Source organism: Phocoena sinus, chromosome 3, assembly GCF_008692025.1.
Source record: "Phocoena sinus isolate mPhoSin1 chromosome 3, mPhoSin1.pri, whole genome shotgun sequence".
Taxonomy (NCBI): domain Eukaryota; kingdom Metazoa; phylum Chordata; class Mammalia; order Artiodactyla; family Phocoenidae; genus Phocoena; species Phocoena sinus.
In genome coordinates, this window is record NC_045765.1 from 115,462,598 (window position 1) to 115,489,953 (window position 27,356).

The window sequence follows — 27,356 nt, forward strand, 5'->3', positions numbered from 1 at the left end:
TCATTTAAAATTCTAGGAATCACTGGTAAGTTTTACCGACTTACTTCTGGTAAGACTGTGCTTCACACGTAAATTATCATCCTCTGCCTCTGTATTGTAGCAGCAGTAGATTTTTAATAGTATTTCCTGGAAATGGTCTACTTCCCCAAGCACTGAAAAGGAGCTCTCAATGTAAGGGGTTCCATGCAAACAGCTCCATCCAGTCAAGAGTGCGGTCTCCGAGCGCTCTGATCAGGAAACTGGAGCTCAGAGACTTGCTCAACCAAAGCAAGATTCACTATTTCAGGGAAAATAGGCGTTTTCTGGACATAATTTTCTAAAGCATTATTCATGGAACCAGAGAACCTGCCGTTATATCAGCATGTGGATGTCAAACTAAAGCACCTCTGGATGTGAGTTCACAGCAAATTTGTCCAATAAAATCAAGATAAATTCACCCCCCTGAGGACAATATAATTTCGATGCACAAGAAAGAAGAATATCCATAAGAATGAGGATGATAATAAAGACAAGGGAAAAACTTAACGAAATCCCCAATCACTGTATTAGTTCACTTAACGAGCACTTATTGGGTAATTAAAATGTGCCAAATACTGTACTAAAGTCTAGAGAAAAGATGACTCGATCTTTGCCCTTAAAATCCTCAATCCAATGAGAATGACAGACTAAAACAGATTATATGCCCAGTGTGTCACAGGTAATACCAAGTAGTAGGATCAAATTAGAAGAGCAGAAACTGGTTGGAAGAGATATGACAGACTGCCAGATGACCCCAGATATCCATTCCCCCCTTCATTTTAGTAGTAGGATCCTTTGATTTCAGCTGTGCACATGGCCAACCAGCTAAAGCTACATGGCCCAAAATGGTAGCCACTACCACACATGGCTTTTAAACACTTGAAATGTGACTAATCCTACATGTTGAAATGATATTTTAAATACACTGGGTTAATTTCACTTGTTTTCTATTTTTCAATATGGTTATTAGAAAATTTTAAATTACATATGCAGCTCCCATTATCTTTGACAGTGCTGAGCTAAGGACTCTATTACCCAGCCTCCCCTGAAGTTCAATGTGGGCATACGATGAAGTTTTGGTTAGCAAAATGTGAACAGGAGTCCTGTATACAGGGTCTGAGTCAGGCCCTTCAAAGGAAGGAGTGGGGCTTCCACATCCTCTTTCCCTCTTCTTACCGGTTAGATGCAGGTGTGTGGAGGTGAACCAACTGCACTCATGCCAATAAAGATAATGCCCTATGGATGGGGGAGCAACATGAAAGAAGGAACATGGTCCTTGGATAACCTCACAGAGGGAGCCACCCGACTGTCCAGTTAGACTTTTATGTACGTAAGAGAAATTCCTGCCTTGTTTAAGTCTCTCTAAAGTCACCTCAACTATATCCTAGCTAACAGAGGAGGGTGTAAAAGGCTTCCTAAAGGAGATCATACCTTTAAAGACATTTTCAAGAGCGTTAGTTAGCCAGGCAAAGGAGAGAGGTATATTGGGCATGAGGGCCAGGTGCAAAAAGAAGGGTGTTTGTGGCACAGGAGATGACAGAGTCAAGGCAGAGAAGCAAGGGTCAGTGGGATGTGTCCAGTGAGCTCTCAAACAGGAGCACAAGCTTGGAGACAGGGAGCTCTGGAAGAGGGAGAGGTAGCACTCAAGGATGAGGCTGCAGGGCTTCCGTCGTGGCGCAGTGGTTGAGAGTCCACCTGCCGATGCAGGGGACACGGGTTCGTGCCCCGGTCCGGGAGGATCCCGCGTGCCGCGGAGCGGCTAGGCCCGTGAGCCTGCGTGTCCGGAGCCTGTGCTCCGCAGCGGGAGAGGCCACAGCAGTGAGAGGCCCGCATACCGCCAAAAAAAAAAAAAAAAAAGGATGAGGCTGCAAAGGCTGGTCAAATGCCTGAAAAGCCATGAATGGTAGGTTGACAACCTAGAACTTTTTCACATAGGAATGGAGAACTACTGAAGATTGTACCTAAGGAGGGAACAATCATTCTGGAGCCAGTGCATAAAGTGGATGTTCAGGAGGCCACATCAAAGGCAGGAAGTGAAGGAGTATCCCAGACAAGGTGTGATCAGGGTCTGACCTGCAGCAGTAGCAGTGTGGAGAAGATGGGACAGAAGTAAGCCTGTTCAAAAGGTCCAGTCACCCTAGGGGGCAAAGAGGGAGAAGTAAAATAGACTCTCAGACTTCTGGGCTAAAGGAGGGGACCAACAACTAAGGCAGGAGGTGGAGCCATTTGGGGTGGAGTAGGAGGTGACAGGCTCCGTTTCAGACACACGGAGATGTCGCCATTTGTGCCAAAGTCCCTTGCCTAGAGCTTAAATATGGTACCAGAAACAAGATGCAGATGCCAGGGGGGTACTTACGTAGACACCCAGTGTCCACAGACATCAATGGCCCAACAGGGGATGGTAAACACCCCGGGAGGAAGGAGAGGAAGGGAAAAGGGAGGTAAAAGTTAACCAAAATCACAGGAATGTAAAACACTGCTGAGACTCTCCAGTCTCTTTTCAGAAAAAAAAAGTAGAGAAACAAACGTGCACAAGACTTTTTAGGGGGAAATGGCAAACAAAAAGGAGTAGAAACTATTATAAAAACTTAAAGCAAAACTTTTGTCCAAAATGGCTCTCTTAAGCTCTACATTAAATTTTATCAGTAATAAAAGCATATCCCAAATGACTCAGAATACTTCATCTTCTCAAATTCATTACCATGTTTCCTAAGGAAGGATCACACATAAAGATACTGCAATTCCATTTTAAGTTTTATAAAACTAAAATTAATCAAAATGAGATTAAAATTTCGTAGTGAGTAGTTTCTTTTCAAGACTCTAGACCACAGTATCTGCTATTTTTGCAGAATTTGTGTATTCACTTTGCCTATTTTTTAGGAAACAACCTGAGAAAAAATCCCATCACTTCTGAATTTTGAAAACGCTAGTGTGGTTGGGAACCCTAACAACCTAGTTACATAAATACCTTTAAAAAAAAAACATGACCCTGAGCAAGCTGGTTAACATCTCTGAGCTCTAGTTTCCTCATCTTTACCATGAAAATCTGACCCACCTTCCTACCTCCCAGAATTGTTGAGGATTATGTGAGATGTTAACAGGAGCCCTCTATAAACTGTAGAAGGAGACACAAATTTTATTTTCTTATACAGAAGAAACTCTGCAAGACTACTGAAAGTTCTTTCTTGGATGCAGTGGCAAGCTAGTGGATGGAGAGAAAGCAACAGTAATAATTAATCTTGATTTTCATAAAAAGTTTCCCAGGCAAAAAATAATCTATGCCAGTGGACTTTAATACAGATTCCCAGGTGCCACCTGCCAGAGATTCTAATTCGAGCAGTCTCAGTGCCCAGGAAATTGTATTTCAAGCTCCCCTGCCCTCGACCCCAGGTAGTTCTAATGACCAGCTAGCCTGGAGACTCAAAGCTAGAAAATGCTGGCCAGATCACAGACCCTTTCGCATTCACTGTAACTCAGCTGGCTGGATTCTGTGGCGGTCGGTCTATCCACTCATGCAGTATTTATTGTGAGCACCAGGTTTGCACCAGACACAGAGCTAGGTGCTGGGAGGGAGCCTATGATCTAGCAGGGGAAATTAAAGCCAACGCGTACACCAGCGATGACAACAGGGGGCTCTGACAGAGTAGATGCAGGTCCTCACAGAGCACGCAGGACAGGGGAAACTGACCCAGACTCCAAGAAGAACAGCAGGTGGCCAGGTTTTTGCAGGGAGCAGAGGAGTGTAGAGAAAAGGGAATGGTGAACAGAGGGAGAAGTGCAAAGGCAGAAAACCAAGGTGCGTTCAGGGAGCTGTCTGAGACATGTGTGGCAGGAGGGAAGGCCAGAGAGGAATGCAGGAGCCAGACCACGAAGGGTCGTGAAAATTATGAGGCACTGGTGAAGGATTCCGAGCAGAAAACTGACATGCTCGGGTTTGTATTTTAGCAACTTCGCCCTGAGAGCAGTGGAAGATTGGTGTGTGAAGTGGGAGGTAGGAGGATGCAGACAGGTAAAGGGAGCCTGGAAACAGGGATTATAATTAGGGAACCATTAGAGTGATCTAGAGAAAAGAGGCCTGAACCATAGGGCACACAGTGGAGATCACAGGAAGAATTCCACAAACGTTAACTCAGGGTCTGCTAGTTAAATGCTTCTCTATAACCTCGATTCCCACTAACTTAGCAGATAATGCATAATGGGGAGACACAGAGCAACATTTAGGGTGATCCTAGCTGTGGCATTCCTAGTGAATTTGATACCTAAAGCAGGTCATTTCATATCCCCCTCCTTGAGACTTCCCTGGCTGTCCAGTGGTTTGGACTCCGTGCTTCCACTTCAAGGGGCCCGGGTTCGATCCCTGGTCGGGGAACTAAGATCCCGCATGTTGTGCAGTGCAGCAAAAAATATATATTTATTTATATATATACACATCTATATGTGTATATATATATCCCTCCTCTACACGACAAAATTTTCAGTAATAGTTTTTTTTAGGCATAATAATGGCAGGAAATGCAGTGAAAATAATTATCTTACTGAACTACAAATATATAATCATGCCAGTAAAAACAAATAATGCAAATGTCAATAAAGCTCTTAAATGTCTTCCAAAGATACAGTGAAGACAACTGCTAAACTGCGCCAGTCACACAACTTTTCTTCATTCATCTTTTAGTTCCGAAACGAATTTCAACTCGGAAGATACTCAAATTCAATAAAGTAAAATATTTCAAATATTCACTTATGAAACAACATTAAGACTCACAACACTCGCTCTGCTTCACTGCTTTACATTTTAAACACAAGAACTCCAAGGGGGGGCTTCCCTGGTGGCGCAGTGGTTGAGAGTCCGCCTGCCGATGCAGGGGACACGGGTTCGTGCCCCGGTCCGGGAAGATCCCACATGCCGCGGAGCGGCTGGGCCCGTGAGCCATGGCTGCTGAGCTTGCGCGCCCGGAGCCTGTGCTCCGCAGCAGGAGAGGCCACAACAGTGAGAGGCCCACGTACCACAAAAAAAAAAAAAAAAAAAAAAAGAACTCCAAGGGGTCACACAGAGTGACACAGAGTGACAGAATTAAAGTAACCCCAGTTTTGTTTCTTGTATTTTTACCACCCCTCTCCTATCACTGCTGATTTCAAATCGACTGTTTAAATGTACTGTTAAATAGTACTACAGAGATCGGATACACAAACTGAACCCAAAGCAAGCTTGAACGATGCCAAATCTTTGATTTTACTCTCAGAACCAACTTGTATACTATGTGCTGGGGACCAAGTATATAACTGGGAGTTGTCCAAATTCAACTCCATGTTGAATACAATGCTTATTAAACAAGTCATTAAATGTGTTAATTTGAAGCTTTCATAGATATTATTAAAATACCACAGTGACTGCAGGAATTATTTAGAGCTTAGACCAACAGAAGGATTCTGTGGGCAAGAAGTAACATTAACAGATATCGTTCATAATTGCTAGTGCATGGTGATAGCAAAATCAGACTGACTAAAGTCCATTTCTGCAGAAAAACTACTCCTTTATTGTCAGCACCCTGGCCGGGCAGCAGAGGGGGGCGGGGATGACCACTGCCCATCCTCGGGATGCCAATGAAACTGAAAAGGGCCATGGGGACAGATTCAAGGCCAACAAGGAACAAGTGCAGAGTGGTAGCGAGTTGATCAAAAGCAAACAGATAAATCCTTGGGAGTGACGAAATCAGAAGTCAACTTCAAGTTCAAAATGAAACACATTTAAAATGTCGGGCTTCCCTGGTGGCACAGTGGTTGAGAGTCCGCCTGCCCATGCAGGGGACACGGGTTTGTGCCCCGGTCTGGGAAGATCCCACATGCCGCAGAGCGGCTGGGCCCGTGAGCCATGGCTGCTGAGCTTGCGCGCCCGGAGCCTGTGCTCCGCAGCAGGAGAGGCCACAACAGTGAGAGGCCCGCGTACCGCAAAAAAAAAAAAAAAAAAGTCAACAGGCTGCTGGAATGCATAAAAATTCTGTGAACAAACCACAGGTATTGAGAGGTCAGAACTCTGGGTCTAGGATATTGTGCCTAGCCTGGAGCCTTCTCTCTAAGAAACAGCCATGAACTTAAGAGGTCATAATTGACCCACCAGATAGCATATTAGATTCTATGGAAAAACAATTTTTAACTTCTGTTTTTCATCCTGGAAAGATTTAACATGACAAGGTATATAAGTCAGATCCTCTACCACTGACAAGTGTCTTACCTGAATTGTGACAAATGGCAAAGATGAGATACTTAGTTTCACTAGGAAGACAAATCTGAAAATGCAGAGGGAGTGAACACTTTTTTGGATCAGTTGAATAGAGCCTAAGCTCTCCTGGTCTCTTTTACGTGTGGACAAGCTGGCTTTCCCCTCTAAGCCTCCTGAGAGACACCACGGGAAAGTGAAGAGAGAAAGGAGTCCCACAGACTAGGAAGGATCAATAAACAAACTGCTGGACCTAGAGCAGGTTGTTTAACCTCCCATATCTCCTTCCTTTCCTTATCTGTAAAACAAAAGAGGTTGTTGTAGGAGATAAAGGTAAGAGGCACAAGGCTCCAAGCAGAGCGCTGAGCAAAGGGAAAGCAATTAACAAATGGTTACCATCATCTTCATCATCAAACTCCAAACCAAACACAAAGAGGTCTTCCTATAGCTGATGAAAATCTCACCCCATTCTCCCTGTAACAGGGCCCTCAAATGCTACAGGGGCCGCATGGATGGTTGGATAGACCTCAAAAGCTTCATTCCTCCAACTGTACGAAGACAAAAAACGCAGTGGTTCTATCTATGGCCTATGACAATCACATGCTTAGCTAATTATTATTAATTAGTTCATCTTTTACAGTAGGAACATTATGTACCCTACCTCCCACTCCCACCCCAAGATCCAGAAGTGAGGTCTTTTGGGGTTTTTTTCCCAACTGCGTTAAACAGCCGGTTCATTCCCAGGGAGGTGCCCCAACTCAAGACTCTGGGATAACCAATGTATACTTAGCCCAAATCACTTCTAGTATGGAGACTCAGTTGACAACCGTAACACAATTTTACAATTGAATGACTCCAAAGCCAGATGAGATGAGCAAAAACAATTCTTGACCCTGTGGTTGCCTTTTTATTATGACCACCAACCCAAGAGAGAAGGGTCTTTTCGTCATTGGCTTTGAAGGATTAGAAGAGACTAATGCTTGGGACTAATGAAAGAGTAAGGCAAACATTTACAAATCATTTAAGTGTACATACTCCCACCAACATATGAGAGAAGTACTCACAAAACCTCTCTTGGTGGCAATATATCTTTTCTGAAAGGGGGATTGTGGTCTCATGAAATGCCTCACTAACGCTTCTGCTCAAGTGGCTTTATACTCTGGCTAAGCAACAGAAGAGAAGAAAAACACTGGTTTTTGAGGGGGTTTTGTTTGTGTTTTACTTTTTTTTTTTTTTTTGCAGTGCACGGGCCTCTCACTGTTGTGGCCTCTCCCGTCGTGGAGCACGGGCTCCAGCCGCGCAGGCTCAGCGGCCATGGCTCACAGGCCCAGCAGCTCCGTCGCACGTGGGATCTTCCCGGACCAGGGCACGAACCCGTGTACCCTGCGTTGGCAGGCGGACTCTCAACCACTGCGCCACCAGGGAAGCCCTGTGTTTTACTTTTTGCAACCTCAAGTACAGAAGCAGGGATTCCTGCTAGAACATGCCACTCATCAGCCCCTTGTCTTACACAACAGGCCTCTTTGAGACTTTCCTCCCCTGCTTTGAGTAGGCTCCACATCTTCCTCCCATGTCACTGAATGCAGACAAAAAGACCCAGGACTGGTATCGTACCAACTGATCACATTCGCTGCTTTTCCACGTGTATATTCACAGAGTTATGCCATAAAGAATTTTTCACAAACAGAACTGTCATCCTTTAGGTTTTGGTTTTGTATTTATATGTTATTTAGACTTGCCAAGTATTTCCATATGATTGGCAAACTCCTCAGCTTTATCTAGAGGGCTGGTATCATCCCCATTCACAGAGGGGGAACCTAGAAGTGCAAAACACTCTACTAAAGTTCAACTAGGTTTGCGTTCCCAATCTCAAGTTTAATTTTGAGACTAAGTGAGAACACCTGCATTTTATGCAAAAGTGGCCTGTTAATAAATTCTTAACTAGCTGACAGAACAGTTTCTTTAAACTTTTTTCTAATGTTAGTAGTGCAGAAGAAAGTTCTGCTTTGACCTCTTTGGCACTATAAATATCAAAACTCTGCCAAACTGATGGGTGAGTGGCATTCTGACACAAGGCATGTAAAATATACTTAATAAGGTTGCTTAACTTTCTTAGGGGATTTTCATATTGTACACGTAACTGTTTATATATTGCTCAGAGAGTCATAGAAGGCAACAGATGAGGAAACTGAGGACAGGGATATGAGTCCTGCTTATGGGTTCGTGGCTAGGTGCCTGCCCCATCCCTGAAAGAGGAATGCAGAGAAGAAAGCAAGGAAGAGCTGAGATGAGGGGCAGGAACCCAGGCCCAGCTCACCCCGCTCCTGTAACCTTGCATACCGTAGTGCTAGTGTCCAAGACTTGCCATTTTCAAGACTGCTATTCACCCTATGAGCGTCTCACCTTAATCATATAATGGTTTTGACACTTGTATTGATGCATTACAAAAATGGGACGTTTATTGTTAACATTTCTGAAACAGACTGGTTTACCAATAAATGCTATTCTTTTTCTACACAACTTTGCTATTCCTAAATAAAAGAGTACAAATGTGAAAAACTAACTTCCTTATCATAGCTAAAAGCTTATACTAATGTGTCATAAGGACTGCCTGTGATTGCATAAGTGATAATCACGACAGGCATGCCTTCTTCAAATCTACTCACAGTCTTCTAAGTTACACGGGATACACTATAAACTTACATGCTTTTAATGTCTAATGACGTTAAGACTCACTATACCATGTAATCCCACATCACAAGAAAGGGAAGACTTCTGGTGGAAGAAACCACTGTCTTTTTACTTAAAAGAAGTTACCTACTGTATACTTATACTTAAAATGCAATAATTCTTATGGACTTATATATACTACCAAATGTAAAATAGATAGCTAGTGGGAAGCAGCCGCATAGCACAGGGAGATCAGCTTGGTCCTTTGTGACCACCTAGAGGGGTGGGATAGGGAGGGTGGGAGGGAGACGCAAGAGGGAGGAGATATGGGGATATATGTATATGTATAGCTGATTCACTTTGTTATAAAGCAGAAACTAACACACTATTGTAAAGCAATTATACTCCAATAAAGATGTTTAAAAAAATGCAATAATTCTGTATCCAAGAAAGAAAAATAAAGGATTTAAACCATAAACTTATCCTACCAAAGAAAGCAAGCAGTAAATCACAAAATCACACAAAAAAATAAGGCAGACTATAAAATAAAATGCTGTGTCTGGTATCTCACTGATAAAAATACAATTTATAAAAGTGTTTTTATTATGTGACAGAATGCATGTAAGTTTAGTTATGATTTTATTGATACATACGCATTTTTACTAATCAGAAATATACTGACCAAAGGTAAACACATGAATGTTCAACAGCTGCACAAGTTATTGACTTAAAAATTCTTCTTTGCACACATCCATGTAATTTCTTAATGTAGAAAAAGGAGATTTCTGCACCTACTTCCACCGGAAGATGCTACAGGCCAAGGAAGGGTGTTTCATTGGCTCTTCCTCCCTGCCAGAGGCCCCAGCACTGAGCATCTCAGAGCACTAAGCCTATACCTCCCCGAGAGCCACTGCACACGCTGCCCTGTAAGGGCAGCCTGCATGACACACCTCATGAGGGGCTGCAGCAAACTTTCCACATCTCTCGTATTGCTTTGTATAGCACCTTGCTTATAACAGAGCCCAATATTTTATTTCCCTAACTTGTTTTATCTCAAGGTACCTCAAGGTCATTGTAAAAAATTGTGTTCAACTGCATATGTACACAGAAAATAAAAACTCCCTCTAATCTCTCCATAGATGACTGAACAATATTTCATGCACGTCTGGCCTTAGGCCAGGTCTGTCAACAGACACGTCTTAACACCTACTTAGCTAAATTTTACACGCTGGAGACAAGCAGATCTGCTCACCAGACAGAGTCATCCTGGCTGGACATCAGTCTTCAAAAAAGCTACTCATTCCCTCTTCCTTGTAATAAGCCTTAAATTCAATACAAACAAAAGTGCAACAGCTACTCTAAAGAAGGAAAACAAGGAAAAGAAACCATGAAAGTATCAGTAGGGAAATCAACCACATATTTGGAATTCTATGGGAATAAGTTAACAGAAGAAAACAGGCACCTGGCAGGAAAAAATTTTAAGGAAATTATTGAGACGTGATACATTTCCTGTCAAAACAACACATGAGGTGGTGATTCATTTGATTAGTATCTTTTAAGCGCTATGCGACTTTAAATGCTCCATAAACTTAGTGATATTCAATTGTGGCAACAAAGGATTTTATTTTTTAAGTACTAAGCTGTTCAAATGATCCTGTGCCCAAGAATAAAAACAAGCATGTACTCAACGTATTCACAACAGTTTTCTTTAATGTCACTAAGGCAAGATAAGGAACGACTGTTTGCCTTCCCTAGTTTAGTTTTGGCCAAACTGGTGGCCGTGGACGTAATTCAAGTTGTGGAGTCTTTAGTCCTGGACTGGAGAGCTGTCCGCCAACAACAGAAACATTAGAATCAGTTCGCGCTTAACTTAAGCAGACACCAAAGCCTTGATCAAACATTCAGAATTCTGTAAAATTGCTTCCATTCTCAAGTGTCTGTAGTTAGAAAAAAATATATATATATATGGCTGGGTTTTTCCATACAAATTTAAAATGTAAACTCATTACCAAACTATTGCCAAAATAAATTGAAATAAAAAATAGACATTACTGTTTGATGATATCCAAGTTTCTCCCCTGCTCCCCACCAAATAGTTATCATAAGCCCAAATTTGAAAGGGATTTTTTAAAATTAGCAACAATTATGTAGGTTCATTAAGAGTTTCAAGACAAGTGCAGGAGTTTCTAGCTGAGTTATGACACCTGAAAGATAACTCCAATTATATTTATGAACTAAGTACACAGATTTTCATGAAAATTTCTATTTCTTAAATTCACTTCTGTTTTTATAACATCACTGAAGCTGATACAGATTTACTATATAGATTATGCTTAGGAAACTATAGCAAACAACAACAACAACAGTAACACAAAGACTAGACAATACTTTGATTCCCATTATACCAGGTACGGCTGCCAGGCTGCTGAGAGCACCCTGCCCTCACCACCTCCACATCACAACATACGCGTGTGCTTTCATGGCTGCTGATTTGGCAGCTCTGAGATTTCCTGAAAAGCTACTTCTAAGCCTCTTCTCTCTAAGCCTTCAGCACCCATAGAGGCCTGCCTCTTAGTAATTACTAGCCAAACTCAACTCAGTGATGGCTCAAAACTCTAACAGAACTCTCAAACTCCGAGGTAGAAAAGCTTTGGAAAGAACTCCTGGATAAAGGTTTAGAGCCCCTACACCCAGCAAGTAGAATCCCAAACACCAGTGGAATAAGATATCTTTATCTTGAGGTGTCACGCCTTAAAATGCCACCTTTTTATGAGCACAAGTTTATGTTCTTTAATATGACTAGTCAGGAGCTACATTAAATATTAGAGGTTTTAGAAATTTGCTATACCTTTTGAAAAAAAAGGAGGATTTCACTTGTTCAATTTTACAAGTTTAAAACAAAGTGGAGCGAGGTGGGGAAGGAGGGGGGAGAAAGAGAAAGAACCATTATAAGTGTTATTTTAGCTAAAAATTGGCATTTATCAGAAATGCCATGAATTTCAGTGCATATTCTCCACCCAGCCTCAATGGAGTTAGGGACATAAAGTCCATCTGCTAAAATGAAATTAATACCTATTTTCAGTCATCTTTGAATTCAATTAAAAATAATTACTAGATTATTACTGGCTGAGTCCACCTCACTGCTCGTGAAGTATTCAGACAACAATAACATGAGCTGCCATCATAGGGAAATCTCAGGGTATAAGCAACCATTTCTCCCTGTAAAGATGCAACCCTGAAGTAGCTTCTTCAAACCCAACTTCCTCAACAGTTCAGATGTTGCCAGTCAAATGTCTGAAAGTGCTCTGAAAACCAAACATTGGCTAGTAATCCAAGGGAGGTTTAAGACACCATCCTTACCTCCAGAGAAACACAGAACTCGAGTTAGGATGTACCATGGAGAAGGGGTTGGCCCAACACCTCAGGTTTCAAATGAGGTCACTAGGGGGACTTCCCTGGCGGTCCAGTAGTTAATAAGACTCCACGCTTCCACTGCAGGGGGCATGGGTTCAATCCCTGGTCGGGGAACTAACATCCCGCATGCCACATGGCATGGCCAAAAAAAAAAAAAAGAAGGAACCTAAAAATTAAAGGACATGAGAATTTTGCCTCATAATTCCTGTCCCGTGGAAACTTTTTTCTTTTTTGTTATTATTTTATTTTTTTATTGAAGTATAGTTGATTTATAATGCTGTGCCAATCTCTGCTGTACAGCAAAGTGACTCAGTTATACACATATAGACAGTCTCTTTTTTATATTCTTTTCCATTATGGCTTATCACAGGATACTGAATATGGTTCCCTGTGCTGTACATTAGGACCCTGTTGTTTATCCAGTCTGTATGTAATAGTCTGCATTTACCAACCCCAAACTCCCAGTCCATTCCTCTCCCTCCCCGCTTCCCCTTGGCAACCACAAGTCTGTTCTCTATGTCCGTGACTCTGTTTCTGTGTTGTACATAGGTTCATTTGTGCCATATTTTAGATTTCACATATAAGTGATATCATATGGTATTTGTCTTTCTCTTTCTGACTTACTTCACTTTGTATGATAATCTCCAGTTGCATCCATGTTGCTATAAATGGCATTATTCGTTTATTTTTATGGCTGAGTAGTATTCCATTGTCTATATGTACCACATCTTCTTTACCCATTCACCTGTCAATCGACAGTGAGGCTGTTTCCATGTCTTGGCTATCGTGAACAGTGCTGCTGTGAACATAGGGGTGCATGTATCTTTGAATTATAGTTTTCTCTGGGTATATACCCAGGAGTGGGATTCCTGGAGCATATGGTAGTTCTATTTTTAGTTTTCTGAGGAACCTGCATACTGCTTTCCATAGTGGCTGCACCAACTTACATTCCCACCAACAGTATAGTAGGGTTCTGTGGAACCTTTCTAAGTAAAGAACAAGGAACAATTTGAATTCCCATGGCTGACTTTAAAGATTTTAAAGATTCTTGACACTATGTTTTATATTCAATAAGGAAGCTATCAACATTTCTGGTTATTAAATAGGAGAAGAAAAAATACATAAGCGTTTTATATGACAACTTAGTGTAACATGAAACATAACAATTTAAGAGAAATGCTTCTATTTTATTCCCCCTAAGAGTCCATCAATTTAAAACCTAATAAAACATTAGTAATAGGTTTTGTGTATTGCCCCTGACCACCAAGAATGGTGAGTGGCCAGCAGGAGACTAGCTAAGTCTCTAAGGGCTGTGATAACCGATATAAAAGCAACTTCCAGAAATTCATCCCTGAGAACTTCTGAGGGAAGTTGCAAAGCTAGCAATTTCACAAAAGGCAACGCTGAAGAGTTAGATGAGCTGTTTCTTATACATAAATATAGGTAGTGATACATAGTGGGTGTTCTGTCACTCCATCCCATCCAAATTCCACCTCCAAACGTTATTATCAATCAATGAGATCACTACCTAAAGAAATCATCATGATTCATAGAACTAATAGAAGACCTCCCATCTGGAAAGGATTCGGATTCTGTGGAGATGTGGAGAGATCATTATGTTCAAGGAGCTCCCGATTCCTAGGTTTGTGCTCTTTTCTACTCAAATGATAAAAAGAATTGCTTTGTTTTTATCCTCCTCCCTGCCTCTTTTCCAGAACAAATAATGAGGACATCATGCTTTAAGAACTGTGTCAGACATACTAAAGCCCCAAAAAACATGAGGCTGCCAAAAAATTAAGGATAATCAGATTTTTTTTTTTAATTTTATTTCTTTATTTATTTTTGGCCGTGTTGGGTCTTTGTTTCTGTGCGAGGGCTTTCTCTAGTTGTGGCGAGCGGGGGCTACTCTTCATCGTGGTGCGCGGGCCTTTCACTGTCGCGGCCTCTCTTGTTGCGGAGCACAAGCTCCAGACGCGCAGCCTCAGTGGTTGTGGCTCACCGGCCTAGTTGCTCCGGGGCATGCGGGATCCTCCCAGACCAGGGCTCGAACCCGTGTCCCCTGCATTGGCAGGCAGATTCTCAACCACTGTGCCACCAGGGAAGCCCGATAATCAGATTTTTATTTCAACTTATTTTTTAAGCCAGAACATCAAGGAAGGGATAGTTAGGTCTGCTTAGGACTGGTGATGTGTGTAGATGAATGATAAGGAGAACCCCTCTACAGCGATTGAGATTTTGTCTCCTCTTGGAGAGAGATAACCTTCCAATTGAAAAGGACAGAAAGAACATCTGTAAGTGGGAAAGTCGATCATAAGAGGGCAACTAGAGGCTCTGAATAAGTTGCAGGCTGCTGGACAGGCCAAGATAGGAAAGAATCCAATGAGATTTTCCAACCATAATCCGTCAGGAACTGTGGACAATGACAGGATTCAAATATAGGAGACAGGAACGTATCGTGTCAATTTTCAAAAAAGCCAATTCTAAACTATAGACAGAAGGAGCTTCATATAGATCGTAAGCAAGATTCTAGAACAGATTAAAGGGCTGATGTCTGAGTACCTCAGAGGAAGCAGTGACTACTTGAAGCCAGTGCGCGTTCCCCAAGAACAAGTCACGTCACAATAACCCCATTCCATTATGTGGTTACCAAACTGGAAACTCTATATAGTAGAGGTACAGTAGATTTGGTTGGCAAAGCATATATCCTTATGACAGGATGGAGGATTAAGAATCCGACGCTAGTGCAAATAGGAGTAATTCGCTGAACGACTCTACCTGAAACTGATAAACATCAATCTGAAGTGGTTTGTACAGACGCATCAAATCGTTCTGCCCTAGACCTCAGCCTAGGCAATAATTTTATTATTTCCTTAAGACATTAAAGAAATGCATGTCAAATCTGCGGACAACTTGGAACAAAAGAGGGCAGTGAATGATAAATGTATAGATAAACGATCTAAAAGACTTTGAAAGGCTAGAACAGATGGTCGTTTACAGGAAAATTTAGAGAAATATTAAGTTTTATTTAGAGGACTAAGGAGCCAATTGCACACATCCATGAATGAGGAGATGGCGCTCAGCAGCAACAGGTGTAAAAACAAATTGGTTATTTTGAGATGACTGAACATCAAGAGCCAATGGCCTTGTTTAGAAGGACCGTAGTTGGAAAGCCACTGTTTGAGAAATTATTCTGTCCTAGGTTCTGTGCTAAGCATTTCACATAGACTATCTTATTGTGTCCTTTTAACCCTATAAGAGAAATAGGTAAAAACTGAGACTAAAAGTTTAGATGACTTGCCCAGCACAAGGTAGAGAGTAGCAGAGCTGAGAGTCCCCCCAACTTTCTAATCTGTAACTGGTAATCTTAACTATGAGGTTCTAGGGCTTCCCTGGGGGGCGAGGCGGGTCTCAGCAAGGGTGGGAGTGGTTCTACTATACTCTGCACCATCGGTCAGCATCCAGAAGTACTACACTTTAAGAAGAATATAGCAAATTGGTATATGTTGAGTATTCAGGGTAGTGAGAGGATTCAAAATCATGTCACTTAACAAGAGCTGAAAGAGATCTACCAACTTAAATAAGGCTTAAAGGTAGGGTATGCAATTAATTTTCAAAAATGTAGGGGGCTGTCATGTAAAATAAATTGTTCATAATGGCCCCCAAGCAGCAGAACTATCAAATTTAATACAGGGGAGATGGTTTTTTAACAGCCTAAAGGTTTCCAAAGATAGACCACCTACAAACCAATGAAAATAGCCCTGGGAAAGCTCTAAACTACAACAAAGCAGCAGCAGAAACCCTGTGGAGCTCAAAAACTGAGGATGACAAGAGAGAGAAGCATAGGAAGCATTTTACTTGCATCCCTCTAACCCTCAGTCCAGAGCAGCTTGGTGCCAAGAAGGATCCCCATGGAGGGATTTCACACCACAAGGAAAAGGACAGTAGTAGAACGCTGGTAGGCCACCTCAACAATTCACAAAGGACAACAGCAAGAGGGGAAGAACAGAGAAACTACAAAACAATCAGAAAGCAATTAACAAAATGTCAATAGTATGTCCTTACCTATCAATAACTAAATTACTCTAAATGTAAATGGTTTAAATTAGAAGACAAAGAGTTGGGGCTTCCCTGGTGGCGCAGTGGTTGAGAGTCCACCTGCCGATGCAGGGGACACGGGTTCGTGCCCCGGTCCGGGAAGATCCCACATGCCACAAAGCGGCTGGGCCTGTGAGCCATGGCTGCTGGGCCTGCGTGTCCGGAGCCTGTGCTCCGCAACGGGAGAGGCCACAACAGAGAGAGGCCTGCGTACTGCCAAAAAAAAAAAAAAAAAAAAGACAAAGAGTGGCTGAATGGACAAAAAATACAAGACCCAAGTATATGCTTCCTACAAGACACTCAAACTTTAAGGACACTCATAGGCTAAAAGTGAAAGGATAGGAAAAGATACTCCATACAAATGGAAACTAAAAGAACAGGGATAGCTATACTTATGAGACAAAATAAACTTTAAGTGAAAAGTTATAAGAAGACACAAGGTCATTATATAATAATGAGGTCAATTCATCAAGAGGATATAACAATTGTAATTATATGCATGCCAATACTGAAGCACCTAAATATATTAAACAATTATTAACAAATCTGAAGGCAGAAATAGACAGCAATGCAAGAGTAGGGGACTTCAATAACCTACTTTCAACAATGGATAGATCATCCAGACAGAAAATCAATAAGGAAATAATGGACTTGAAGTATACTTTAAGCCAAATGTACCTAACAAACATACAAAACATTCCATTGAACAGCAGCAGAAAACTCATTCTCCTCAAGCACACACAGAACATCCTCCAGGACAGATCATATGCTAGGTCACAAAATTATTCTTAACAAATTTAGGAAGATGAAAGTCATATAAAATATCTTTTTTCAACCACAATGGTATGAAACTAGAAATCAATAACAGAAGGAACACCAGGAAAAAAAAAAAAAACAGATGTGTGGAATTTAAAACACACTCTGAAAAACCAACTGGTCAAAGAAGAAATCAAGAGTAATTCAAAAATCTTGAGACAAGAATAGAAACACAACATACCAAACCTTATGGGATGCAGCAAAGGCAGTTCTAAGAGGGAAGTTTTTAGTGATTAACATTTAAATTAATGAAAAAAGAAACATACACAAATCAATAAATGTGTTAATAAATGCAGAAAAAGCATTTAACAAAAATTCAACATCCTTTAATAAGAACTCAACAAATTGGGTATAGAAGGAACACACCTCAACAAAATAAAGGCCATATATGACAAACCCACAGATAATACTATACTCAACAGTGAAAGGTTGAAAGCTTTCCCTCTGAGATCAGGAGCAAGACAAGGATGTCCCCTCTTACCACTCCTATTCAACATAGTACTGGAAGTTCTAGCCACAGCAATTAGGCAAGAAGAATTAAAAGGCATTCAAATAGGAAAAGAAGTAAAAATGTCTGTCTGCAGATGACATGATTTTGTATAGAAAATCCTCAGTACTCCACAAAAAAACTGTTAGACCTAATAAATGAATTCAGTAAAGCTGCAGGATACAGAATCAACATACAAAAATCTGTTGCATTTCTGTACACTAATTAACTATCTGGAGAATAAAGAAAATAATGCCATTTACAATAGCATCAAAACCAGTAAGATACTTAGGAATAAGTCTAACCAAGGAAGTGAAAGATCTACACACCAAAAACTGTAAGACACTGAAGAAACTGAAGACAAACAAATGGAAAAATATCCGTGTTCATTAATCAGAGGAGTTAATATTGTTTAAATGTCCATACTACCCAAAGCCATTTACAGATTCAAAGTAATCCCTATCAAAATTCCAATGACTTTTCAGAAAAATAGAAAAAAATTGTCCTAAAATCTGTATGGAACCACAAAAGTCCACAAAAGCAATATTAAGAACAAGATTGGAGGCATCATACTTCCTGATCTCAGACTATATTACAAAGCTACAATATAACAGTCAAAACAATATGGTACTGGCAGAAAAACAGACATAGAGACCAATGGAACAGAACTGAAAGCCCAGAATAAACCCATGCATATATGGTCAATATTTAACAAGGGTGCCAAAAATACTCAATGGCAAAAGGATAGTCTCTTCAATAAATGGTGTTGGGAAAACTGGATATCCATATGTGAAAGAATAAAATTGGACCACTATCTTACACCACTCACAAAAATTAACTTGGAATGGATTAAGGACTTGTAAGATCTGAAACCATAAGACTCCTAGAAGAAGATAAGGCAGGGGGAGCTCCTTAACATCATCTTAGCAATGATTTTTGGATTTGACACCAAAAGAACAAGGAACAAATGCAAAAACATCAACAAGTGGCACTGCATCAAACTAAAGCTTCTGCACAGCAAAAGAAACCATCAACAAAATGAAAAGGCAACCTACAGAATGGGAGAAAATATCTATAAACCATATATCTAATAAGGGGTTAATATCCAAAATATATAAGGAACTCAAACAAATCAATAGCAAAAAAAAAAAAATCTCATTTTTAAAATGGGTAGAGGACTTACACAGACATTTTAACAAAGACAACATACAGACAGCCACCAAGCACATGATGCTCAACATCACCGATCAGGGAAATGCAAATCAAAACCACGATGAGATGACCTCACACCTGTTACAATGGCTATTATCAAAAAACAAGAAATAAATGCTGGTGAAAATGTAGATAAAAGGAAACACTGGTGCACTGTTGGTTGGAATGTAAATTGGTGCAGCTACTATGGAAAACTGGATTGTAATTCCTCACAAAATTAAAAATAAACTACCGTATGATCCAGCAATCCCAATTCTGGGTACATAGCCTAAGGAGATGAAATCATTATCTCAAAAAGATTGCATTCCTGTGTTCATTGCAGCATTATACACACTAACCAAGACGTGGAAATAACCTAAGTGTCCATAAAGATGAATGTATAAAGAAAATGTAATATGTGTAACACAGTGGAGTATCATTCAGCCATTAGAAAAGGAAATCTTGCCTTTTGTGACAACATGGATGAAATGGAGGGCATAGTACTAAGTGAAATAAGCCGTCATAGAAAGACAAATTCTAGGGAGTTCCCTGGTGATGCAGTGGTTAAGAATCCGCCTGCCAGTGCAGGGGGACATGGGTTCAATCCCTGGTCCAGGAAGATCCCACATGCCGCGGAGCAACTAAGCCTGTGCGCCACAACTAACTGACCCTGCGGTCCAGAGCCTGCAAGCCACAACTACTGAGCCCGCATGCCACAACTACTGAAGCCCACGCACCTAGAGCCTGTGCTCCGCAACGAGAAGCCACTGCAGTGAGAAGTCACGCACCACAACAAAGAGTAGCCCCCACTCACCGCAACTAGAGAAAGTCTGCACACAACAATGAAGACCAAATGCAACCAAAAGTAAATAAATAAAATATAAATAAATTTATAAGGAAAAAAGAGACAAATTCTATATGCTATACAACATCAGCAATATGTGGAATCTTATGAAAAAAAAAGAGGCCAATTTCATAAAAACAGAATAGAATGGTGACTCACGTGGCTCGGGGAATGAGGAAACAGGGAGATGTAACTGAAAGTCTGTACCTCTTGAAAAGTTCTGAGTATCTAACATACAGCATGGGTGACTATAGTTAAAAATACTGTGTTTATACTAGAAAGTTGCTGAGATTAGATCTTAAGCGTTCTCATCACAAAGAAGTTAACTATGTGAGGTGATAGATGTGTTAATTATCCCTGGTAATCATTCCACAATGTACATGTATATCAAATCATATTGCACACTTTGACAAATAATTGTGTGTATCTAAAGTTGGGGGGGGGAACAAAGATAGACTGGGGTATCTGTAGTTACTGGTCCCCCATTACTGAAAGTATTCAAGGACAGTATTCAAATGGTCAACCATGTGGAAGTATGCTATACAGGGGGATTGTTCACCTGCCAGAAACTAGAGAAAAACCTTTCAGGTTTGTTTCAGTCCTAAGATTCTAACTCTGAACAAGAATTTCATTCATTTCCCCAGACAGAACATATAATTTCCTAAGAGAGGCCTGTGTAGCCTCTCATTTATATCTGAGAAGGATAGCTATCTAACTTCTTGAGCAACATTCTCCTTTCCTCCCCTGCATCCCAATATTTTCCAATTCAATCCACACCTTATACACAGGAAAACAATCACCATTAGCCTCTATGGGGATGCTGTAAACTAGGACTTGTTGACATGACAGTTAGCAAAATTACTAACCAACCAACCAATATAGGTATATTCTGTGGAGCCCCCTACAGAGTAGCCTAAATCAGGGTCCCTGCCATCAATGGGCCTACAGTCAAGTTGGAAAGTTGAGAAGTTGGTCAAGGGTTTCAGAGAGATGGTGGTTTGAACTTGCTTTGAGGATTGCAACAGATTTTCGCTAGAAAGGAAAGGGAACAAAGTCAAAGAAGGTAGGAAGTACACTGCACATTCCACAGGCAGTTAGCAGTCCTGGCTAATGGAAGGAGGGGTGGTGGGACACAAGAGGAGGCAGTAGGAGACAGGTGACTTGCCCATAGCTTAAAAGGGATACCAGGAGAATTACCCTTCCCTGGATTCTTTCAGACACAGAAAGCCAGAAACACTAAAGGTTAGGCAAGTAGCTAGCAAACCCTTTTATAAATACCTAGTATCACCTTTTTTAAAAATGATGCCAGGGGACTCCCCTGGTGCTCCAGTGGTTAAGACTTGGCCTTCCAAAGCAGGGGGTGCGGGTTCAATCCCTGGTTGGGGAGCTAAGATCCCACATGCCTCCTGGCCAAAAAGCCAAAACATAAAACAGAAGCAATATTGTAACAAATTCAATAAAGACTTCAAAAATGGTCCACATCAAAAACAAACAAACAAAAAAAGATGTCAGGCCGAAGCTGAGTGATTATGAACCCAAGTGATCCCAACGAACAGCCAGGCTCAGAATCCTGGGTTCGGGGCTCAAATAACCCATAATCTCATTAATCACTGGGCACCCCCTACTTTTTGAAACCAACACCTGGCCACACAGCAAACCAGGAGGCTGGTGGAGCAAGAAAATGAGGAAAACTGTCGAAAAAGGACCATGCTCAGACAGTAAACAATGGTCATTAGGGAGAAGAGACAAATTAGCTCCAGAGACTTCGCCTCAACCATCCAGTCCAACGAAAACTTCTTAACCTTCACAAATGGTCAGAAGTCCTTAATGAGACTACCTTTGCTCCAAGCCCTTCTAGTTTACAGCATTCCTGCAAAGGCCATTGGTGACGTTCTCCTGTGTATCAGGTGTGGAAATACTTTAATCATGAAATTAAGAAATAATCAGTCCACTTGTCTTTCATCTTCCCAGAACTACCCCACCCCTCTTCCACAAGAAGGGGTTCCACAGAAGAAAGGGAGCAGGATGGCCTATGACCCACATGCATGGGATCCAGACTTTCAAGTCTGAAATCTCTCTCGACTAAGTCCAAAAAGATAACTCAGTTATTTCAACCTGATGACTGTCTGGTGATCAAGGTGAGGTAAGTTAATAGTATTATTTCATAATCCCTTCAAACGTTTACTGACCGCCCGCTGCAGGCGCAGTACTGACCCTGTGGACAGTACATTCCTGGCTGTGTTGCCCAAGACAGCCACGGCTGAACTGACAAACGCCCTCCTCACCTTCAAGTTTCAGGACAGTATAGAATGTTAGAACCAGAGGTCCTTAGAGACCATCAAGTCTACCCCTTTCCGTTTGACCAGGTGAGAAGCTGAGACCCACAGAGGGGTCATACTTGCCCAAGGTAACACAGATGAGAGGCCACAGGCAACAGTCTCCATCCCTGCCTTGGACTCCCAGCCTAGGGCGCTTCCCCTTGAGATCACATGGACATCTCACTGCCTTCTGAAACCTGGAAAACCTGCTCAAGCTCCTTTTTTTTTTAATGTCTATTTTCTATTTGTTATAAATATAACCATCACTTTCTGGCACTTAATCTCTGCCAGGCACTACCAGAGGGACTCTCTGCAAATTAACTCACTGAATTCTCTCAACAACCCTAGAGGGCAGGTTACAGTGATTACCCCACGTACAGATGGGAAACCTGAGGTAGAGAGAGGCGGTACAGCCAGGACAGAGCCAGGACCATCTAATGAGACAGGCTGGCTCCAGAGTCCCCACTCTTAACCACTTGGTTATAGTTTACGAAAGATAATTGCTTTAACTTATAAAATGATGGAAGAAGAGGTGCAAGCCTTAAAAAGGGCATGATCACTAGTGTATGATAATGAATTTAAGAGCTAAACCATACATTTCATTAATATATACACTATTTCATGATTATTTATTAAGGGAATGTCTGTATACTTGAGGGAAATACAGAAAGCATGTCAACATCTTAAGCATTTTTTAAAGGCAAAATGACCATGCACACACCAGTCAAACAAAGCCTGCCACTTGAAATAGGCAGAATGCTATCTGAGTGCTGAGTACACATGCTATTATGTAAAGCGAAGGTGTCGTTGCCCATCTCCATCTACGCTGGCCTTCGCTCGTCGCTATGAGGCATTTCTTTTATATCAACTTTCTACAGAAATCAAACCTCAAATTAATAAACTGAGGATTAAAATAAGAAAACACACCTCTGAAAATTAAAATACATTTTTTATAAAAGTGTTCAAAACCAAGATCACTGGAACAAATGCCCAATATTCATTTGTGTTTTCACTTTCCTTCATACTAAAAATGATGTCAAATCTCATTACCTTGGTTATCCAGGAGAAGAAGTCCAGGAGCAATAATGGTAGAAATAAGCAAATTTCAATTGTGCCAAAGAGCAAATTTCAAGGGAAAAATTGCCGTCAAGTTAAGAAGATGTACTATCACAGAAAAAATTACCTGCCATTTTATCAGCCAAATGTCTTAGTGTTGAGTGTGGAGAGGCCCACTCAAAATGCAACAGATCCTAAAAATTCTAAAATCAGAAAAGGACTGTCTTAGACATGAAATCCACAGTCCTGAGAATTAAAGCAGAGAGCAATGCCAGGCATATAGTAGGTCCTCAAATATTTGTTGAATAAAAATAAGAAAATGTTCACAAAAAGAGAGGGGCATGATAGAGACTATCAAAATGGCAACATAGCAGAGCGACACTGCTTTGAGGTTTTGAGAACTTTTAAATACCTGGAAAATAACAAAAGAACTAAGGATTATAGAGACTGGACAAAAATGGCAGAGTACCATCCAATCAGGGCAAAATGCTCTGTGGTCTAGTACCTGACCTGCACTTCATAAGAAAAATATCTCTAAGCCCAGCTTTGCCTATGGGAGGGATCTGGACTCAAGCCCTACAGCGTGGCATAATATTTACAGTACAACTCTAACATGGCAAAATTCCCTGAATTTGGTGCACTTCAAGATAACACTGTTTTTAATTTAGAACTCTCAGTGGGAGTTGCCCAGCTTGACCCATCTCTTCGTAACAAATTTAAGGTCACAGGAAAATTATCCTATGGCTTCTCTGCTTCACTAAAGCAGCATAAATACAAATGCAATTAGACAAAACCTACATAAACCAGATCTGTCATATGTGATCAGTAAATTAAAGCATAATAAAATTACGGTCAGCCTGGGAGTTTGAGGGTAATTTGGACTCTCTGCAGTACCATTCTAACCATGTGCCAATTGTAAAGGGTTTTCCGACATTTACTGGGTTGGCCAAAAAGTCTGTTCAGGTTTTTCCGTAAGATGTTATGGAAAAACCCGAATGAACTTTTTGGCCAACCCAATATATCATAAACCTTTTTACTGGGGAGTCACACTTGGTCATAAACTCTGGCAGAACTTGCAGGTAGAGCTTAAGTACCAATAAAATGGTTACCAACTTTGTACAAAATGCTTAATATAGAAGTAACGTTATATTCCTTTATTTGTTTCAATACCTATTTAAAACACATATCTTTTTCTCATTTGCCAAAGGAGGTCATGTGTCACAGCTCACCTGAAATTCCTGTGCAACTTAAGTCTTAGCCACAACAGTAGTTTCTTATAAGAGCACAGTGAGAAAATATTCCAAACTCTTCTGCAGTACTCACATGATTAAACAAAAAAAAGGTGTGAAACACAAGTGAGGCCCCTGATGAAATTTCATAGAGCCTTAGTTACCAACTACTATTTCCTCTTTACCTTTAAGTGTTTCTAAACTGCTCAGAGGACAGCAGAGGTGCTTCAAAGGAAAGTGTAACGACACACCTGTTACATAACCTGTTCTTGGTTGGCCAGGCTATGTGGTTTTGATAAGGAAGAAAACACAATCAAAAGCAGGACAAACACTGATTCTCTGTTCTCCATTCTCCCATTAGCCAGGACATTCACCTGAGTCAAACGCCCAGTTTCTCTAACCACTAAATATGAGGTCTGATGCCATCCAAATTCCCATCTGATCGAAGTTAACGAGCACAATCATCACACAGAAAGTCCACATCAGAACATTACACTGAAATACTATGTTGTATAAGAAAACTCCAAAGGTTTTTGCAGTAGTAATTTCTTTTGCTCCAAATACTACAAAGGAATCAGATTGGCTATTAATCCAGATAAGGCAAATACCTGTGTGCTTTAAGTATGTGTATATAAAAACCCAAGACAGATATACTAAAAAGCTTCCCAGGTAATCTGCTTGGATTATCATGTGCAAAGAGCAACCCACAGAAGCCAAGAGAACAGGTCTTCGATTTTTCTGTTGTGAAAAAAGGACTTCAATTCCCCTGACATCTTCAGGGCCTAGAACACAAGATGGCAAAGCTTTAGAAAACCAGGGACCCCATGGGACCCCAAATGATCAGTTCCTTCTAAACATCTTACGTTTTCGTATTTCTTACCCAATTGGCACGGGTCTGGTGGTAAACCTCTTTAACTCTGGGTCTGCGGGGACTTGTCTCGACTCAGGCAGAGGTCAAGAAGGGAGAAGCTGCGCAAACACAGATGTTGCTGCCAGCTACAATCAATGGGGAGGGGCGGGGGGGGGGCGCTGTGAGCTCCTAGGGAGGAAGATGGATTCTCTCCTGGAAATGTAATTGGTGTCTGGGAAACGAGAGTTGGGTTTCCAAGGCTGCCTGAGCACCCAGCTTCCACAAAGCCCTGCATAGGCGAGGATGCCTCCTTAGCCAACAGGCCGTCATTATGCCCCTGTGGAAACTCCCAGCACGGGAAGGTTAGGGGACCACCAGGCACACCTCAGGTTTCCAAGAGGGAAACAGATCCACGAAATAATCCTAAGGAAGTCCAACGGAATTCTGGCCGCCTCTCCTAACCAAGATAACTATAGATGCCTTTTAAAGCACAACATGTGTTTCCACATGAAAGAAATGTTAGCGCTTGTGTCCTGAGCTTCCGCTTGGTCTGCTGCTCTCTGGGGACCCGGCCCCGCCGAGCACCCTCACCCCGGAGCCAGGTACTGATGGGGAAGGGAAACGCCAGCTTTCGAGGCTCTGCCTTCTCCACCGCAAGAAGACCATTTATTTCCCCGGCGCCCGAAGGACAGCGGCCGGGCTTCCACCCGCCCATCCCCGGTCCCCTGAGCGGGGCCGGCGGGGGCGAGAGGGGCCGCGCGGTCCGGACGACCCAGTGCTCCGCAGCTGCAGCCGCCGCGCCGGCCGCGCCGCCTCTGCACTTGTTGCCGTCCCCGAGGACAGGGAGGCGGCGGCCATCCCCGCGCCGCCGAGCCCGCGGCAGCACCCCCTTTCCACCCCCGCTGACCCTCGCGCCCTCCGGGACCCTGGAGAAAGTAGCTCCGCGAGGGCGAACTCAGGTGAGGCGGCCAAACTTTTCCACCCCGGGCGGCCGGGAGACGCGGGGATGGAGCCCCCAGAGAGCACTTACCCGGAGGTGCTGTCCCGCAGCCTCCGACGCCCGAGCGAGGCGCTGCCCCCGCGCCCTGCCCGAGGGCGCCCGGAACGCGCCGCCGGAGCCGGGGAGGCTCTCCCGAAGCGGCCCACGCCCGGCGGCGGCGCGGCCGGGGCAGCGCGAGGGGGCGGAGCCGAGGCCGCACTCCGGGGCCGAGCTGGCTGCGCCCGCGGCTGGGGCCGCCCCGCTCGCTCCGCGCCTGCCGGCTGCCGCTGGATCTCCGCCTGCCCGCCTCCCGGCCCCGGCATCACATGGCCGGGCCCGCCCGCCGCCGCGCCCGACACCGGCTCCAGGAGGAAACCTGAAGCTGCCCGACCGCGCGGGCTCCGCCGGCCCCTCCCAACGCCCGCGGCCGCTTGCCTCGGCCTCGCTCCCCCGGCCCCGAGCCCCGCGACCGGCGGGGGCTCCGAGCCCGGGGAGCGCGAGGTTGCGCCCTGGTGGCGGCGCCCGCGCGCCCCGGACCCCACTGACCTCGCCTGGGCGCCGCCAGAGCGAGGGGTCGGCTGCCGGCTCCTGAAAGGAGATGTGCCGGGCCCGAGGGAGCCCCAGGCTGTCCTCGGCCAAAAGCCACCACAGTTGTGACTTAACGTGGCCCATTTCTTACCTAAACATCTGCAGACGCCCTCTTGTTTCTCGAGGCTCAGGTTCCTCAAGCCGAGAGCTTCGCGAGCTGCGATTCTCTGCCTTCACGCCAGCAAGGGGCTCCATTAGAAGTCACCAAAATATGAAAACCCTCTTACCATGAACAGCAATATGAGAGGGACCCCCTTACCATCAACGCACTTTTCTGGTTAGAACTGATCGCAACCCCAAGCAGAGAAGCCTCTCCATCAGCCAGGCCTTCCTAAAAGAGACTTCAGATAATGATAGCAGCTTTAAAGGCAAAAGTACCGATTTGATTTTTCTAATAATTACCTTGAGTCTTTGTTCTGGTTTTCCTGTGAAGACCTGCCGTCCGCAGAACCACTAATCTCCACAGTCCTAACACAGGGCACCGTTGGAGTATTTCATATTTGTTTTTTTCAAGTGAAGTAGCCGGAGAGAGCTGGCCACTGAGACACCCCTCCCCAGCTGTCACCAACACCTCTCCTGGGCCT

General features: G+C 42.8%; 1 protein-coding gene across 1 annotated transcript in view; it reads right to left on the reverse strand.

The window, feature by feature from the left end:
- Window positions 1-26,512, reverse strand: part of LOC116751266 (rho guanine nucleotide exchange factor 28-like) — a 163,954-nt gene extending 137,442 nt beyond the window's left edge. Inside the window, exon 1 of the mRNA XM_032626939.1 lies at window positions 26,236-26,512. The gene's annotated coding sequence lies outside the window, so the exon portion shown is untranslated. The remainder of the gene's footprint in view (window positions 1-26,235) is intronic.
- Window positions 26,513-27,356: the final 844 nt, after the last annotated feature.